The 17,027-nt window shown below is 38.7% G+C and overlaps 1 protein-coding gene across 1 annotated transcript in view; it reads right to left on the minus strand.

The window, feature by feature from the left end:
• Window positions 1-1,633: 1,633 nt before the first annotated feature.
• RSPH3 (radial spoke head 3) overlaps window positions 1,634-17,027 on the minus strand; it is a 50,430-nt gene continuing 35,036 nt past the window's right edge. Inside the window, exon 9 of the mRNA XM_063097632.1 lies at window positions 1,634-1,714. The gene's annotated coding sequence lies outside the window, so the exon portion shown is untranslated. The remainder of the gene's footprint in view (window positions 1,715-17,027) is intronic.

A 17,027-nucleotide genomic window follows, 5' to 3' on the forward strand; every position in this document is an offset into this window, starting at 1 on the left:
AGTCTCTAAGCTTAATGTCAAGATTGGCCAGACCATACTATACACGCTGTGAGACTTTTCCACTCTGTCAGATTCATTACAGTGTAAGGTGCATAATCAATTTAGAAACTCATAAACTACCTTTTATTAAAATTACATTTTCAACCAAAGCAAGTGAATGGACATAAAAAGCACAGTAGGAAATATATACATATGTAATCAGACTAGAACACTGATCAACCAAAACAGACACTCAAACTCGAAGCTTTAATAATTCAGTGTTTTCTTATATAACACTATTTTAACGTTGTAATATTTGCCGTGTCCAATATTACCTGAAAATAAATCCATGGCTATATTCTTAAAATCTAGATATGTCCTAAATTTCTGAATAAGAAGGGATAGACTATTTTTTCTTTTGTAGAATTTTAGACTTTTTTCTAAACATTCACCAAAGTAAATAAGGTACAATTTGATTACAGTTATTTTACTTACAATCAAGACACATTTTTGGCATGTCCCCCCCAGTGGACATGGACTCTCCTCCCTTCTTCCAGCTGAACACTCACTGCAGCAGATGGCCAGCGATGGCCAGAGACAGGGTTGCTACAACCAGACCCCCTGAGGATCGCATCTACGCCCACACTCCTCCGGTCTCTGTTCTTTGGGGGTTGAGAGAACGGCAGGCATCGTGAGGGTCTGCTAGCATCATCTAATTCACTGGGTCCAATTTCTACTTTTTTGTAACATTGGAAACTATTTTCTGGGTCATATGAGAATAAGAAACTAATGCTTATGGAAGGAACCCAGAGAAGAAACAATGCTGAGAAGTTTTCAGCTTTTCAACTCTTGCTACCCATTATACTAGCTGAGGGAGCTTTAAAACAAATAATGTCCAGACCCTGCCTCAGACCAGCTGAGTCACAATTTGTATTCACTGAAAATAGTATTGTTTAAAAAAGTACTTTTGGGAGCATCTCACACTGGTCATAACGGGGCTGCTGGAGTTTGCCCGTGCTGGCCAGGCAGGACTTTATGCATTTCTGGGAGATGCAAAAGTCGGGGCAGCAACCTTGCCTTTTGTTCACTGTTGTGGTCCTAGTCACAAAAACAGATCTTGGTACTAGTAGGTACTAAATAAATATTAGCTGAATGAATAAATGGCCATGTGTAAAGACCAAACTGTGTTTTCTCCCTGTGGCATGTAGATGCTCACTCTGGGTCCTTCACGTGTGCAGCAGCTTTCTCTCTAATCAGTCCACTAGCAAATTGTCTTTTTTTTTTTTTTTTTTTGTCTTTTTCGTGACCGGCACTCAGCCAGTGAGTGCACTGGCCATTCCTTTATAGGATCCGAACCCGCGGCGGGAGCGTCACCGCGCTCCCAGCACCGCACTCTCCCAAGTGCGCCACGGGCTCGGCCCCAAATTGTCATCTTTTTGACAGGTGATGTCCTGAGCCTTTTTAATTGAAGGTTATATTTTATGTTGATGTTTCTCTATTAGGGAAATACAAGAGGGTGCTTTATGTTTTTTCTGACTAATAAATGAAAACAATGTTAAAAAAAGAGGTTTTAATGAATAATCTGTAAATTGAGTAGATAACCACAAAATAGAAATTTTCACATTTTTATTTATCCTTTCCCCCCTCATTCAAAAAATGAACAGATGATTCAAATGTTGTGGTCAAAATCTTCTTGATGCAAAGGATGAAAAATGATCTCGGATAAAGTTGGCTCCTGCGAAGGTACAGACACACAATATATAAAAATCTTACTTAATATAAGGCAGTTTTCTCACTGAAGAAACCTGTGGCACTGACCAAACAACGTGATTTTCCACAGGTCCCACTTTTCAGAAATAGAATGACCCAGCTGTGGACGTTCAATGGGGAGATGTTAGCTGACATGTTCCAACAGAAATAAATGCATAATACTTTTTAAGAACTTACATGAACCTTATTAATGACTAATACTCTATACGTGAATAATATTGAAGTGATTCTTTTTTTTTTTTTTTTTGTCTTTTTCGTGACTGGCACTCAGCCAGTGAGTGCACTGGCCATTCCTATATAGGATCCGAACCCGCCGCGCGAGCGTCGCTGCGCTCCCAGCGCCACACTCTCCCGAGTGCGCCACGGGCTTGGTCCAATATTGAAGTGATTCTAACAATGTAATCTATGAATCTGCTAAAATTATTTTAATTTATAGTAGTTATGCCATATAAATGTATTTCACTATCTGTGACTTTGTTAGGAACAATTTTAGCAGTCACTCCATGAGAAGTGAGAAGTACTAGAAATAAGAAATTTATGTATTTCTGAGTCCTTTATATAGCTGGACTCATGGTATTATAGGTAGGTTTATTTATGATGAAATAATTTTTTCTAGATAGAGGAAATAAAATATATACACAGTGATTGGAAGTAGACGAGCCATTTCAGGGATATTTTGTTGCCTATATTAATTGAAAAAATGGGAACCTCAGACTTAAAGTTTGAAATGATGAATTTTTCATTAGAATTAGGGACATTTTTTGTTTGCTTATAAATACTTCTACTGAAAATTCAAGCATAGCAACTTCCTGGCTACTACTACTACTACCAAAAAAAAAAAAAAAAGAACCCACATATACAGTATAGACAAAGTGTTCCCTCTTGACATTCTGGGAAGACTATGATATTCCAGTATCATATAAACTGCTAATCTATTTACTTATGTGGAACTAGCTCTCTAATTTAAATCTTGTGTGAAATATGTGAATGCAGTCACTTATTTTAAAGTGAAGCAAACTTTCTGAAGTTCTGTTTGGTCTAAATATAGCCAGAAAAGTAGCATAAGGGCTAATCTGAAAACCAAACTACTCATGTTTTTTTAATGCAGTGGTGGGTCTCTTGAAAATTATCATGTAAAACATAAGTTCTGTGAATAAATCTCCTATTTTCCTCCTTCACTTAGATGGCAATTGTGGAGCTGACTGTCACTGCCCAGTTCAATGGGAGGCAGTTTTTGGGGGGGGGGGGGCAGGGACAGCCTCTGGAGCCAGCCTGCTGGGTGTGCGTCCTGCCTTACCTCTCAATACTGACCTTGGGAATAGGGTGACCTTAGATAAGACAACAGTGTGACCTTGGGATTAAATTACTTGTGACCTGTGAGCTTAAATTACTTAAGCTCAGTAGCCTTCGTTTTCCCAGGTATAAAAGGGGATGCTGGTAGTGCTCACCAGAGATGGAATATTTGGGAGGCTGTGGTGCCATAATGAGCGCCGAGAGCTTATCATGGTTTTAAGGCTCTACCAACACTCGACACAGCCTCACTCACATGCTTTCGGTTTATATAGTTCTGGGCACTTGGCACACTGAAGTGTTTGGAACAGATGTCTAGGACAGAAGCCAAGAGTCCTGTCCTGTTTGGTGCTATGGCTGGTGTCCCACAGCACTGGGAATCCAAGCCCTGCAAAGAATGATCCTTGGAGCATGTTTAGGAGTCTCAAGTACATAACATTTGTGTTGACTTTAAAAAGTGGACATTTGAGTGGAGGATCACAGATGAAAACGGTGGAGGATTTTTGACACTGCATGAATCCCTGGCTGTAAGAAGTAAGCAAGAGTGATCGTAATGCTGTCATTCACAGGAATCAGAAATTTGGAAAGACTTTAAACAGATCATCTAGTTGAGGCCCTCACTTAACAAATGAAGGAAGTGGATTGAGAGAACAATTTTACCTTTACGTGGTCACCTAGCAGGGGCTAGGACAAGAGCCTAGTGCTCCTGACTAGGGCTTACACTGCTTGTTTATTCAACAGATGTTTATTGAGCACGCACTGTATGTGAGGCTGGGATGAGACTTGGGATGCCACAGACAGCAGTCGTCGACATGGTACTTATATCCAGTCTTTTCCAAACTATCATGTGTTAAGTTCTTGCACAATACTTGAACTCTAAGAAAAGGCATCACATGAATCTGTACAAATATGAAAAGCAAAACAAATGCCAATACCCACGGGTTTCTAAGCCCACACATTCACAAAACTGTCCTGGAGAAGACGTGATTGTAGTAATCACTATGCCATCAGTAACAACATGACAGTAGGCATTCAATCATTACTGTACTCCAGAACACGGTTTTTTTTCCTCTTTTTTTCTAGGCAGTCTATGCAAAGAATCCCTGAAATTTGGGGAATTTTGATAGTTTATTCATCTGACATAGGTTTCCCTAAAAATATTTAGCGAGAATATCAGTTTCCTATGGCTGCTGTAAAAATGACCATCAACTTAGTGCCTTTGGAACAACAACACAACTTTATTATCTTACTGTTCCGGAAGTCAGAAGCCCACAATTAGTCTCAGTTGGCTAAAATCAAGGTATTGGCAGGGATGCATTCCTTCTGGAAGCTCTAGAGGACCTGTTCCCTTGCTTCTTTCAGCTTCCAGAGGTGCCTGCATTCCTTGGCACATGGCCCTGTAACATTACAACCTCTACTTCTGTCATCACATTGCCTTCTCTGCCTCTGACCCTTCTGCCTCCCTCTTATAAGGACCCTGTGGAAACATTGGGCTCACCTGGATAACCCAGGAGAATCCCCTAACCCAAGATCCTTAACTTAATCCCATCTGCAAAATCCCTTTTGCCATATAAGTTGGCATATTCACAGGTTCTGGGGACCGGGATGTGGACCTCTTTCGGTGGCTATTATTCAGACTACCACACCTAGCATTTCTTTTTTTTTGAGGAGGGGAGTGTGGCAGAAAAGTTAAATAGACAATTATGCCGTGAATGATGAAATGTAACACTGTGTAAATATTAGGCCTCATGGCTGGCTTAAGATCAGCACAGCCAGGTTAAGCAACTTCCCCCACCCCCTTTTCCCTTTTCTGCTCTGGGAACTGAGCAGCCAAATTCCTCTCCTGGGAAGGGGTAAACATGACCGTCATCATCAAAGGAACGTCTTGTGGGCTGCGACAGGCAGCTTCGGGCTGGAGGGCTTTGCACCGATATGGTAATGACACGAATTAGAAGCCTATGACCTGACTGACCAGGTGTTAGCAGACTACAAGGGCTGTGTCACCCTGCATACTACGGATTTTGAAGTTGCCCATTACTCTGCCAGAACCTTCAAAGGCTTATAACCACCTGCTTTCCTTTGTTCGGGGGAATCGATCTGGCTCAGTCTCCCCTCCACGTTGGTGGAATAAAGCTTTTTGGCTGAAATAGCACCTGGCTCGGGTCTCTGTCCCTTTTCTCCCTCTTGCTGAACCTAACAGTAAATAAATCATAGAAAGAACTACTGACAATTTCAGAAACCAGTCAGGTTTTAATATTCATTTCAGAGAATCTGATATTCTTTTAATATTCTATTATGACTCAATATTATTTTTGGCCGCAAAATGAAACACGTGGTTTTCTTACATGAAGTTTATGTATATTTAGAGTCTGCATAAAGTTTGATTTTTAATTTTAAATTTATGATGAAAGATTGACTAAAGGAAACCTACAATACTTTCTTAAAAAATAAATCCTACCTTCTGTTCTACCATCCTGTCTCTTCAGTGTTCCTGCCACTTTTCTGATCCTGTCATCTGTGCCTTCTCTGTTTCCGCTTCCTGGCTGTGTCCTTTAACTGCTTTCTACAACTAGCGACCTGGGAATTTCTCTTCTCTTTCAATCTCTGAGGTCTCGTCCATTGCTATATTTACAGTTCTCACTTTTATGGGATGAGGTCCCCAAGCCGATCCAGTCTCTCTGACCCAAGCTCTTCTTTGTCACCCCAATAGCTTATTTCCATATTTCTGTGCAGCTGCCTCCCCACAACTCAAACCGATCAGGTTCCAGATCAAAGCTGCCACATTCCCTTCCTGCAAACCGGCCGCTCCTCTCTCTGCCCCGTTTCTGTCACAAGCATCACCATTCCTTTTGCCTAATCTTCCATCATCTCTACTCATAAGCAGAGAGGTTCCCAAGGGCTGTCCCAACCCTGTCAGCTACAAGAGTCTGGGCTTCATGAGGGCGGGGCTCGGCTCTGCTTTGCTCACTGATGTCACCCAGGGTCTAGAGCAGTAGTGCCCAGCACGGAGCAAACACACACTGTATATTTATTGCACAAATGACTGTCAGCTCCATCTGTTCATGACATACCTTTGCTTTGGCTCATGGATCTGAAAAATCTATTAAAGGAGAAAATAAAACCAATACTTGCAGAACACTTTTGAAACTACAAAGCCAGTTGACACTTACCTATTTTATTTCTACAAAAACCTCGTGATGAGGCAGAGGGAATATGTTATTAAATTTCCACTTTAGAAATGTGAAAACTGAGACCCAGTGAGCAATTAATTAACCAATTTCTTCACCTGAATTTCATTTCATCTTTTCTTTTCTTATGGACTTTGCTTTTTTCTGTTTTGGTGACTGGCCAATATGGGGATCTGAACCCTTGACCTTGGTGTTACCAGCACCACACTCCAACTAACTGAGCTAACCAGCCAGCCCAACTTTGCTTCACCTCTAATCTCCTCTGGGCTTTGTCTCCCATGGCTTTCCCTTGCTTTCCACTCCCACCCTCTCAATGCCTCACTCTCTCTTGTCTAGACAATTGGAGTATTGTACTAATTAACCTTCCTATTAACATTCTTACAAAAAGCTCTTTTACAGTTCTGCTAAAATTATCTTCAGAAATACAAATTTGATGCCATTACCTTCTCATAAACTACTTTACTTCTCTCCCAGAAGATCTCATGCTTGCCCAGACGTGATAATACAGAAGCCAAAATTAAACAATTTCTACAATCCAGATTAAAGAGTGAAGAAAAAATAATTTAGTAGGCAAAATTTTCAATTAGCTTTCATGGAGTAGGTAGTATGGTTTCAATATCTTATGAAAATACTATGTTATTTCTCTGCATAATTATTTGAAAGACACAAACCTCCAAATGTCTCTCATTTTATGTGTGCAGAGGTATTACTGTAGCAGCAATGAATACATCTATCCATAAAATGCAGTTACTTACATCTGGTGTTTATAGCTGAAGGCAATAATTCTTGTTAGATGTTGTTCTCATTAAAAATTAACATTCTCCAAACACACACAATGTGCTAAAATGGCCTTGGATAAACCATCAGGCTGAGCAAGTCTACAGTTAATATTGCCTTAGTCCTAGAGCTCATGGAAATAAACCCTAATGTTTTATTACTTCATTGTCTGAGTTAAGTACTACAGCAGCAGGACAACAGTGGGCCAGCATCATAATGTGGCCTGATGCAACGTCAGCACACTGATGCCGAATTCTTGTGACACTACTGCCGAGCCTGGCGTGATGATGGCACGTCCTGCATCTCACCTGAACTTAGGAACATATCTAATGAAATTCTCTTATGTCCAGCTGTATAGTATTATTCTTTATTGGTGATCCCTTTAGTTACCACCATTTTATATTTATAAGACCCTATTCTCATTTTGTTAGATTTTTAAAAACAGTATAACCAGATGTAGCTCTATGAAGATAAATTATGAGAACTCTTTCAACTAAATTAATTCAATTCACTGTGTATAAACACTATGAATTCCTGTCATTTGGAGAGTCTTTATAATTTTTAAGAACCTTCCTTAAAGGAATCAGTATAAAAGATGTAAAGTCACCACTTCATATTTTCTATTGGTTACAGTAGCTTCAGTTATAAATCAGGGACTTGCTGAGATGCTGCTAGTTGCCATGTACGAAAATTTACCATGGCAGGGTGGCAACCTGGTCTATCATCTGTTTAGAAACTCAATACTCTGTAAATGTTTGAGTTCCTTTTGTGATATGTTTAGAGAAAGATAAATGATCATGAAACAAAGAAAAAAAGAAACTGAACCGGGTTTAGGATGAGAATGAGAAGATAAATGATTGTCAAAAAACAGAAGAAACTCAACAGGGCGGCACTGTATGAAATTTCACCTTCGCAGCATGTAATTAATGCATTTTACTTGTATAAATGTAACCAGATTATTGAACAAGCTGGACTAGGGAGAGTGTAGGCAGAACAATGTTGTTCTTCCTCCCACCAACTCTTTAAGCCCAATCTTTGGACTTTCATCCTCTTGGATGCAATCTTGGGCAGATTCCATAGCTTTTCTGGTTACTTAAAAGAAAATTGTGATAAAAAATGCATAACATGGGCCAGCCTGTGGCTCACTCGGGAGAGTATGGTGTTGATAACACCAAGGCCACGGGTTCGGATGGGTGAGCATGGTGCTGACAACACCAAGTCAAGGGTTAAGATCCCCTTACCGGTTATCTTTAAAAAAAAAAAAAGGCATAACATAAAATTTGCCATCTTAACCATTTCTAAGTGTACAATTCAGTAGTGTTAAGTATATTCACATTGTTGTGCCACTAATCTCCAGAACTTTTTCATCTTGCCAAATCGAAACTGTGCAGCCATTGAACAACTCTTATTCCTCCTCCCTTCCAGCCCCTGGCAACCACCATTCTACTTTCTGTCTCTATGAATTTGACCACTCCAGATACCTCATTTAAGTGGAATCATACAGTATTTATCTTTTTGTGACTGGTTAATTTCACTTAACATAATGTCTTTAAGGTTCATCCATGTTGTAGCAGGTGTCAGAATCTCCTTCCCTTTTAAGGTTATAATATTCCATTGTATGGATATACCACATTTTGTTTATCTATTCATCCATGCATGGTCACTTGAGTTGCTTCCACCTTTTGGCTACTGTGAATAATGTTGCTATTAACGAGTGTACAAATATCTCTTTAAGACCCTGCTTTAAATTCTTCTGGATGTATTCCCAGAAGTGAGACTGTTGGATCATATGGTAATTCTATTTTTAATTTTTTGAGGAACCACTGTATGATCTTCCACAGTGCCTGTACCATTTTACATTCTCACCAACAGTGCACGACGGTTCCAATTTTCCCACACCCTCGCCAATACTTGTTTTGTTTTTTGGATAGGAGCCATCCTAGTGGGGTGATATCTCATTGTGGTTTCGATGTGCATTTCCCACGGGCCGGCCCGTGGCTCACTCAGTAGAGTGCGGTGCTGATGTGCATTTCCCTAATGATCAGTGACACTGAGTATTTTTTCATCTGCTTTTTGGCCATTTGTATATTATCTATGGAGAAATTTCTATTCAAGTCCTTTGCCCATTTCTTTTTTTTCTTTTTTTTTTTTTTGCAGCTGGCACCCTTGACCTTGCTGTTACCAACCCCATTTATAAATCTAGTTATTTTTGTTGGTGTTGAGTTGCAGGAGTTCTTTATATATTCTTAATATTAACCCCTTTTCATATCTATGACTTGTGGATGTTTTCTCCCATTCCATAGGTTGTCCTTGCACTCTGTCGATTGGTGGTTTGATGCACAGAAGTTTTAAATTTTGATGTAATCCAATTTGTCTGTTTTTACTTTTGTTGCCTGTTTCTGGTCACTCTGAAGGTACTAAAATCTCCATCTAATAATTAAGTGAGTGTGTGCAACAGTCAAAACTCTGAACGCTCATCCAGCTGGAAACTTCTTCCTTCCCCAATCCAGCCAGCTTCAGGTTGGAGAGTCTGCAGTGGGGTGGCCGAGGGCTGGGGGTGGTGTGCCTCGCTTTTCCTCTTTTCTCCAAATCTCTCAACTTGCTGTAGATGCCTATTGTTTCTTTCTTTTTAAAAAAAATTAATTATCATAATTTATTCTAGAAAGCTGACTAAATGGCAAGGTCCTTATATCTAAAGGACACATTTTAGAGCAATATATTGAACAAATCCTCAGTATTAGTATTAGATCTTTCAGAGATTTGGAGTGGTAGTGCTTTTAAAAATTTTTATAAAATTTTATTTTATTTTTAATTGACACAATAATTGTACATATTTCTGGGGTACAGTGTGATGTTTCAATACATGCATATATTGCATAATAATCAAATCAGGGTATTTAACTTATCCATTACCTCAAACATTTATTTCTTCGTGGTGAGAACATTTAAAATCCTCTCTTTTAGTTAGTTTGAAAAACGCAATGCAATATTGCTAACTACAGTCACCCTAATGTGCAATAAAACGCCAGAACTTATTCCTTCTAACCGTAATTTTGTACCTGTTGACCAATCTCTCCCCCTGGCTCCAGCTTCTGATAACCATTATTCTACTCTGTACTTCTATGAGATCAGCTGTTTTAGATTCCACATACGAGTGAGACTGTATGATATTTGTCTTTATGTGCCTGCCTGATTTCACTTAACATAGTGTCCTCCAGGTTCATTCATGTTGCTGCAAATGACAGGATTTCATTCTCTTTTTTTTATGGTTGAATAGTATTCCTTTGTGTAAATATAACGCGTCTTCTTTATCCATTCATCTGTTGATGAACACTTAGGTTGATTTCATATCTTGGCTACTGTGCATAGTGCTGCAATAAATGTGGCAGTACAGATACCTCTTCAACACACTGATTTTATTTCCTTTGAATATATACCCAGTAGTGGGATTTCTGGATCATACAGTAATTCTATTTTTAATTTTTTGAGGAATCTTCGTACTGTTTTCCATAATGACTTTACTAATTAACATTCCCACCAACAGTGTATAAGGGTTCGCCTTTCTCCACATCCTCACCAGCATTTGTTACCTTTTGTCTTTTTGAAAATAGCCATTCTAATTGGGGTGAGGTGATTTCTCAAGTTATAATTTACATTTCCCTGATGATTAGTGATATTGAGCATTTTTATCATATACCTGTTGGTCATTTGTATGCCTTCTTTTGAGAAATATCTGTTCTGGTCTTTTGCTGATTTTAAAATTAGATTATTTGTGTTTTTGCTATTGAGATGTTTGAGTTCCTTATGTATTCTGGATATTAACCCCTTGTCAGGTACATAGTTTGCAAATATTTTCTCCCATTCTGCTGGTTGTCTCTTCACTCTGTTGATTGTTTCCTGTGTAGAAGCTTTTTAGTTTGATGTTATCCTACTTGTCTACTTTTGCTTTTGTTGCCTGTGCTTTTATGTTCTTATCCAACGAATCCTTGCCCAGATCCCCCGTTTCTTCTAGTAATTTTATAGTTTCAGGTCTTACATTTAAGTCTTCTATCTATTTTGAGTTAATTTTTGTATATGGTGAGAGATAGGGCTTTAGTTTCATTCTTCTGTATGTGGATGTCCAGTTTTCCCAGCACCATTTATTGAAGAGACTTTCCTTTCCCCAGCATATGTTCTTGGCACTTGTCAAAAATCAGTTGGCTGTAAGTGTGTGGATTTATTTCCAGGTTGTCTATTTTGTTCCATTGGTATATGTGTCAGTTTTGTGCCAATATTATGTTGTTTTGGTGATTATAGCTTTATAGTATATTTTGAAGTCAGAAAGTGTGATGCCTCCAGCTTCGTTCTTTTTGCTCAAGATTGCTTTGGCTACTTGGAGTCTTTTGTGTTTCTACACAAACTTTAGAAATATTTTTTCTATTTCTGTGAAGAATGTCATTGGTATTTTGATGGGGATTGCATTTAATCTATAGATCATTTTGGATAGTATGGATATTTTAACAATAATAATTCTTCCAATCCATGAACATGGAATGTCTTTCCATTTATTTGTGTTTTCTTCAATTTTTCATCAGTGTTTTATATTTCCTTGTAGAGATCTTTCACCTTCTTGGTTAAATTTATTCCTAGGTATTACATATTTTTTGTAGTTATTGTAAATGGGATTGCTTTATTATTTTTTCCAGACAGTTCATTAATGGTGTATAGAAACCCTACTGATTTTTATGTGTTGATTTTGTATCCTGTAACTTTACTGAATTTGTTTATTAGTTGTAACAGTTTCTTGGTGGAGTCTTTAGGGTTTTCTCTATATAAGATCATGCTGTCTGCAAACAGGGACAATTTGACTTCCTCCTTTCCAATTTGGGTGTCCTTTATTTCTTTCTCTTGCTTAATTGCTCTGGCTAGGACTTTCAATACTGTGTTGAATAAGAGTGGTAAAAGTGGGATCCTGTTGTTTCTAACCCCTCTGTCAGAAGGGACTGGACCCAGGGAGAGAGAGAATCTGCTGAGGTAATACAGCTGTAATCTACCATGAGGGCCCTCTAGATAGTGGGTATAATATCTGGCTCTTCCTCTCGAAGAGAACTTTTGGGGGTTCCTCAAAGATCCCATGAGGGACCCTGCTGGCTGCCATTCTTTTGAAGCCATACACTGATTTTAAAAAGTGTGCTCTGACATTAGTGGTCATGGACAGCTAGTCCCTTCAGTTCTCATGGCTGGTGTGAGAAGTATTTGATGCTGTACCACTGCTGGCTACTTGGTGCACCAGCCAGCTGTGCCATGGCTGGCACTTTAGCCTGTGTGATGCCCAAAGTCACCAGGCTACGGGTCAGTGGGAAACATGAAAATGGTAGGTTAGTTGTGTGGGAAGTAGAAGCTGAGCAGTCCTGCCATAGAATGTCCCGAGGAGAGTCTGAATGCTCTTGCTACAGTGGCCTGTCATTTATTACATGGTCTATGAATCCGTTATTTATTGTTGGGTGGTACTACTTTAAATTTTGCAGTGACAATTTACTCCAACTCCAGGAAACATAGGTCAAACTTTTGAGTGCTCCTCTTGAAGCTTCTTTCCTGCCTAGAGACTGTACAGCCCGCTGGTTACTCCAGAACAAGCCTCCCCCCTAGACTTCATTCCTCCTCTACAGCCTCAGGCTGGGCGAGGACTAGTGCTTTCAGCCCTGGCCTCAGTCCGCACCCTTCCTTAGCTCATAGCCGTGCTAGGTACTACTGCACAGTTCTCAGCCTCCGGGGCCTCAGCCTAACCCCTGAGAATGGAGTCCCATTTAAACATCCTGCCTCATGACTGTATTATAGAGAACAAAGAAAACTAAACCAAGAATCAGTTTAAAAGTTTATCTTTAAAGCAGCGCATAACAATTTTAGTCCAACAAGGTAATTAACAAAAATAAGGCACTGGTTAACTTAATTGATAAAATAACTTTTGAAAAAAATTTTTTAGGTGATGTTAATAATAACATCTGAAATAATGTATCTTATTATCTCATAAAAACAAGTGACTAGATAACTAAAATTCAGAAAAAACCAAAGTCATGGGAAAGGCCTGAACACCAGACTGACATGAAAATATTATTATCAATGAAAAAAGTAAACTAAATGTGGGTTATTTGGGCAACCATTGTTCAAAAACCACAAATGTGACTTAGGAAATGAGATGAATAATACGCCAGGTGTCTGCAAATCAAGGAGTTAAAAAGTATGGAAAACAATTAAGTGAATTGAGCTTGATGTAACAGCTCCTGTGGCCCGTGGTCTGTTCTGCAGCGCCTCTTTAGAGCTGTCTGTGAAGGCCTTTTAGTTCTTATGGCTGAAACAGTGTGAGATGCTGATGGAACAAGGAATGAGGCACCCTTTGAATTTAGCGGGTGAATTGACAGGTAAGAGTCACCTTATCTAGGATTCATTCTCTGCACATTGGCCTTCTGGAGATGGAGCTGGTATCCTGTGCAACAGGACAACTGGGACCTGAAATCTGTTCCACAGATACAAGGAGTCTTCAAAAAGTTCACGGAAAGATTCATATTATCTTTTAATTCTAGTTTTCCATGGACTTTTTTGAAGTACCCTCATACTGGCGATAGCCTAGTGCTTAAGGCAGTGAAGTTAACCTTGGAGAATGCTGAGTGGCAGATCAGGGCTGGAAGCCACTGATCTACCATGTGACATAGCTGCTACTGGATCCCAGACCAGGCCTCTGCCAGGGGAGGGCCTGGTACTTCCCCATCATACAGCTGATCGTGTGCACGTAGGATGCTGGCCTGCAGCTACTCTCCTGGAGTCTAATGTCTACCTATGCTTGATCATGTGAGCCACCCAACTGTGATGGGCAATGAGGGAATTCTGCACCTGAAACTTCTCTCGTCTCATGAATACTGCCCAGGCCTGGTGTGTGTGCAGCCGGGACGTTGGAGCCCTAAAGAAGGCCTCATAAAGTAGGGACCCTTGAGCTGCGTATTTAAGGATGAGAAATTTGCTAAGCAGGCAAATGGTGTGTGTTGGGGGGGAGGGGGGTCGGGGTAAGGTGGAGACAGCAGGGACTGTATCAGATACTGCACTTTTTAGTTCTAGAGTATCACTTGGTTCTTTCTTTAATCATTCCTATTTCTCTCCTGAGATTTCTTATTTTTCACTCATTGAAAGCAGACTTGTAATTTGTTTTACTTCACTGAGGAGAGTTTTACTTCAATGAAGAGATGTTTAAAAACCACTGTCTGGTAGTTCCAATCTGGAACATCTTGGCTTTGGACTCAGTTGATTTTTATTCCCTTGAGAATATGTTCCATTTTCTTGGTTCTTTATATGACAGTTTTTTTTTTTATTGTATCCTGGACATTATGAATGTTAAGCTGTGAAAATTCTGGATTCTGTTAGTTTTCTGTCATGATTATTATTTCTTTTGTATAAGCAGGCAATTATCTTGTTTGTGCTTGAGTTGAAAACTATTTTTGGGGTGGTAGCTCTAGTCTCAGTTCAGATATTTTATCTTTAGATGAGCTGCTCTGAATTTGGCCCATACATACATGGTTCAAGGGTCACTCAGAAATGTGGGTGGACATACTTGTATTTGGTGAAACCCTCTCTTGCTCTTTCACTTTCAGGTTTCTTCCACTCTCTTCAGTGGCCATGATTCCATAGCTTCAGATTTTTGGCTTCTCTGGCCAAAGAGACAGCTGTTTTCAATTAGCACCCACTCCAAGACCACTCCCTCCGAGTGGACTCCATTTAGCCACAGAACAGAAGCCATGAAAACAAGGGACTTACTTTGTACAGCTCTCCTCCTGTCCTCCTCTGCGCTCTCCACCAGATCCTGTCCACTCTCTAACTCACCAAGGTTAATTTTCTGTGGGGTCCTCCAGTTGGTTCTTATTCTATCATTACTGGAGGTGGAAATTCCTACTATTTATCTTTTAGCTAGAAATGTGATTTATTAGTGAAGGTAAAAATATAACATCCAAATTCCACTGACCTTGATGGAAGGGTAAAAACGTGGTACAATCTTCTAGAAAGCAGTTAACATTAATATGTTTCAAGAGCCTAAAAATGTTCAAATTATTTGACCTAGTAATCTCACTTGTAGGAATCTATGCCAAGAATTAATTAAAAAAATTTATGATCGAGAATGTTATTCATAATTTTAGAAGAGTAAAAAATTAGGAAAACTTCAATGACCGACAGCAGAACATCATTAAACCAGTAACTGCACTATGGGTATTGTTTGTAAAGAATACTGAATAATATGGGGAAATGCAAAAGATTTAATGATAAAAGCAGAAAATAAAACAGCATGGAATTATAAACATACACATAAAAAAAGACTGGAAGGAAATACTACAGATGATAATTCTTATTAAATTGTGATGGTGAGATTATTAGTGATATTTTTTCTTTTGCATAATTTTAATAACTTCCAAATATTCTCGATGAAATAAAAATAATGGAATAAACAATAAAAACTATTTTAATAATCGATAGATCTCAAAAGGGATATACTTTTGAAAGTAGATTTTCCACCCCTCCTCTCATCCCCAATACAAAGAACTTTTGTTAGTTAATAGGAATTATTAATATATGTGTTCTATTCAAAAGATGAGGGAGGTATGAATGAATACTAGTAGATTTTTAGACTTCGTAGACTAGTAACTTTTCAAAAACAATTTTAAGAATGGATAAGTGAGAAAAAAAAAGTCCCAAACAACTATTCTTTGTTTTCTTTCTTTCAACTTCTCACACCACCCCCACCCCAAATATAATATCAGAATAAAGGACAGTTCTTTAAATGGGCAAAACTTACAGCATTGTCTTTATTTTTCAGTTTTTGCTTCAGATGGATGAAGACATTTTGTGGATGGAGTCAAATTTAGGGACTCATGGGATTAGACAGGTTTTCACGTTTCTTCCTATGCTGTGATTGTATGGTCTTCTATTCATTTTTGGGGCCTGGAATCCAGACATGATTAGTGTCCTGTCATAAATCATTCACTTTATTGCTTGCTGAATTTTGGTGGCCCTCAAAATTCTTTCAAATTGAAATGAAGAAATTCTGCTGGTGAACTCTCAGTGAACTCATAGTAGAATGGATTTGAAATCATGTGGCAAGAGGACTGATTGGTAAAAAAGTTGGTATTGTATCTTGGTCAGCTCGAGTACTCAAAACATTAATGTGCATTTTTTTTATTCCTTCAGGATTTTAATATTACTATTCTGATAGTTGGAATTCTCCAGTGGATTTAAATATTTCCTAAATGACTAAAATATAGTCATATGCCCTAAGGCAGGAAAGAATATATGCAAAAAAACAGTCCTACTAGGAGAATGTTAAAAAGGAGCTAGCATGTTTGCTGTTTCTTTAATGAATATTTTGTTGTTTTAAAGGGGAGAGCTTTTAGATATTGGTTACTTATTAGGTGGTGGCAATCTGCTCTTTGGAAATAATTTCACGGCATTCCTCATCCTGAGTTAGAAATGTTTTAAAGGGCAGCAAATCAAAAGACAAAATATATGACACTCTCTTCATGGGATGGCAAAAACTAGTTTATCAGTAGGTACCTTCAATTACTTAACACTGGACTAATATATTTTGAGCAGAAAAGTAGAGTAACACTTCATCTATCCAGGATGATTGAAGAATGAATTATTGTGGATAGCAACGTTGTGCAGTTGTCTGGCCTCCTTTAAATTTTTTTTCCACAGAGCACTACACGTGAGTCTTAAATGGAATGCAAAGAGTATAATTTTGCTTATTTGTAGTGATTCAAGATAATCTTTATAAACATTAACTTTTTAATAATTGCTTTATGAAGATATAATTTACACATAATGAAACTCACTTTTTAAAGTGCATAATTCAGTGGCTTTTAGTATTTTCACAGAATTGTACTACTATCTAATTTTAGAACATTTTCATTATCCCCCCAAATAAACTCTGTACCCATTAGCAGGCACACCCCAACACCCCCCTCCCACAGCCTCTGGCAACCACTAATTTACTATAGCATATGATCT

Source organism: Cynocephalus volans, chromosome 5, assembly GCF_027409185.1.
Source record: "Cynocephalus volans isolate mCynVol1 chromosome 5, mCynVol1.pri, whole genome shotgun sequence".
NCBI classification, from domain to species: domain Eukaryota; kingdom Metazoa; phylum Chordata; class Mammalia; order Dermoptera; family Cynocephalidae; genus Cynocephalus; species Cynocephalus volans.